Source organism: Prunus dulcis, chromosome 1 (genome assembly GCF_902201215.1).
Source record: "Prunus dulcis chromosome 1, ALMONDv2, whole genome shotgun sequence".
NCBI lineage: Eukaryota > Viridiplantae > Streptophyta > Magnoliopsida > Rosales > Rosaceae > Prunus > Prunus dulcis.
Window position 1 is genome coordinate 12,884,882 of NC_047650.1, and position 3,150 is coordinate 12,888,031.

The following is a 3,150-nucleotide window of genomic DNA, read 5'->3' on the forward strand; positions in this document are numbered from 1 at the left end:
AGAGAAAAGGGTGACGCCTATCAAGGACCAAGGCAAATGTGGTAAGTATTAAACAAGAGCTTGTGGAGAGAAAAGGGTGTTGTTGGGCTTTCTCAAGCTCAAAACCAGAAACTTAATCTCACTATCAGAGCAAGAGCTTGTGGATTATGACACTACAGGTCAAGATCATGGCTGTGAAGGTGATCTAATGGATGACGCTTTTCAATTCATCCAACGCAACAAAGGCTGACAACTGAAGCTAATCACTCCTACCAGGGTATAGATGGAACTAGTTGCAACACTCAGAAGGCTGCATCCCAAACAGTGTCCATAAACGGGTCGAGGATGTGCCTAAAAACAACCAAAATGCTATGTTGCAAGCCGTCTCTAACCAACCAATTTCGGTTTCCATTGACGCAAGTGGCTGTACATTCCAGTTTTATTCAAGTGGTCTGTTCACTGTGGTATAAACTTAGATCATGGTGTTACCGCAGTTGGATACGGGACTGGTAGTGATGGGACTATATACTGGCTGGTGAAGAATTCTTGGGGCACAGGGTGGGGGAAGGGTGGATATGTGACGATGCAAAGGGGCATTCCTGCCAAGGAAGGACTCTGTGGCATTGCAATGGAAGCTTCTTATCCAACCGCATGATTAATTAAATTGCATATATGTCATAATCAGCCCCGATCTCTTGGATCACAGGGGTCCAAGAGACTGTGGTCACTCACCGTTGGATGTAACATCCAACAGTTCAAAAAAGTTTCTTAAAAGGAGTGCAAGAGTGAGTGAATCATTGAATTTATATCCAACGGTGAGTGACCACAAATCTCTTGGACCCCTGTAGTCCAAGAGATCGAGACTGATGTCATAATATAGTGTGGTGTATAAAATATGTATAATTGAATAATATAGAAAGACGCTAGCTATGAGCTGCTATCCTTCCACTTTGGAATCCATGCCTCAAAACATAGAAACAATTAACCCATGACGTGGATTTGCTCTTAAAATCTCACGCAATTAAATAGCAGCTATAGCTATGAGGTTGACATGTTTTCATTACCATTGCAAGGTTAAATTAAGTTAGATTAAGGGTGCATATTTTTGCTCACCATCATTCTTAATACTTGACACGTGTTTATGGGTATAACTATAGTTATATAAATATATAACTATGATTATGTCAATGAACACGTGTCAAGTGTTAAGACGGATAGTGAAAGTACACATTTGGTTAAAGTGGTGAGCAAATATATTCTCTTAGGGCTCCTTTGATACGGGGGATTGTCACAGACTAGACTAAATTCTTGGATTGGCTTGGCATGCCTAAACTATTAACACTTGTACTATGTTTGATGAATGTTTTATTAGACTAGGACTAAATTATTTTAAAATATTTTTCTTCAAAAGTAAGTTTTAAAAAATATTTTTTAAAACTTTTCTTGTCTCTGTCGAGATCTCCTTCAGCCTCCTTCCCCTTCTTGGACCTCCAACAACCCCACCCTACCCACCCTCCGCAACACATCTCAAAGCGAGTAGGCGAGACGAGTCAAAATCTTTGGTTTGATTGGAGCCATGAGATCTCTGCGTTGCTCGGAGGAGAGAATCGTGTGGAGGTCATCAGCTAGGTTTCTTCAATTTAATCATTTTTGTTTGACTGGGTTTTGATAATTGAAAAGGAGAAATTGAGTTTGATGAGTAGAAGAAATACAGTAACTTTTTTTTTTTTTTGGGGGTTTGGTTAATTAAAAGAGAAGGAAAGTTGGCTGGCTAAGGATTGATTCAATTAATGGGTTTGGGTTAGTGGTTGTCGGAGAGAGGGAAGGGATAAAGTGGGCGGGGTCAGTGGCTGTCGATTAGAGAAGATGAGAGAAAGGCAAAGCCGCTCCAAACCCAGCTTTCTCATATTGCTCGAAAGCTACGGAGGGGAGGGTTATCTGGGTTTGTTTGGGATGGGGGAGGAACATTTTTATTTTATTTTATGAGGTTGCTGCGATGGTGGATTGAGGTTGCTGTGATGGTGGGGGGTTTGGATCAGTTGCAAGTGCTTGGGTGATCGGTGGTTGTGGATGGCGCTTGGATGGTCAGCGGTTGCAGGCGCTTGGGTCGGGACGATGTTGTCCTCCCATTCCACGCGGGACTCATTAAGAACACCTAAGAAGGTGTTTTTGGTGGAGCCAGTATTAACAGTCCCACTTAAAACTAGAACTAAGTATAAATAAATATGGGATAAAAATTTGTCTAGTCCAATCCAAGTCAAGAAGGTGTAACAAACGAGCCCTTAGAGTAATCACATGATCATGTCACTGATCCTACAAGGTAAAACTGTGAAACGACGTCATTACACTTGTTCGTGGGTGGCAGGGATTGGAAACACATAATTAACTATAGAGTAATGCTACACTTACCACATTTTTATCTCACATTTCTATACCACATGATGTGACATGTCCATATCACATGCCATATCAATTAAATCAATGAAGTGTATTTTAATAAAGAAAGTTTAACTAACAGTTTTTTTAAAAGTGTTAATAAATCATAAAAAGAAAAGAAAATATTAAATAATTTTAACAGATGTGGCTGCCCACCTCATCTGCCACATAAGGTGGTATGAGAATGTGGTATACAAATGTGGTAAGACTAGCATTATTCGTAGAGAAACCTATGTATTTAATCCCATAATTTTGTATAAATGGAAAGCATATTACATCGGAGACAATGAAATAAAAAGATGTCAAAGCTTTCAATAATACTTTATATTTTTAAAGAGGGGGAAGTACAATATTATGATAAAGAGAAGTTTTGGCCGATTTCGGCCTCCGATTCTAGCCACTTTTGGCCATTTTTCAGGGTAGGTCCAAGAACAAAAATGGCTCCAATCGATGTCTTGAACCTGGGGTAGGAAGCTTGGCCATTAATTTTGAGAATTTTTCAGCGATTGTTATCGCTTTGGGCACCCACGAGTTGCTGGCGCGTGTGGTTGCACAAGTGCAAAAATAATCTCCTGGGCCTCACGAGCGCGTAGGTACTTTCGAATTCCAATTTGGTTAACGTTTGGACCCCAAACGGATTTTGCCTATTGTGCGATTTCTGGGTTCGATACATTTGAACCGTTGGATTATAGTCAATTTCATATATGTTGATCTAGGTAATTCTAGGATTGTATA

General features: G+C 40.1%; 1 pseudogene; it reads left to right on the forward strand.

Annotated features, from left to right (window-relative positions):
- The window catches only part of LOC117614203, a 3,962-nt pseudogene extending 3,328 nt beyond the window's left edge, over positions 1-634 (forward strand).
- The last annotated feature ends 2,516 nt before the right edge of the window (positions 635-3,150 follow it).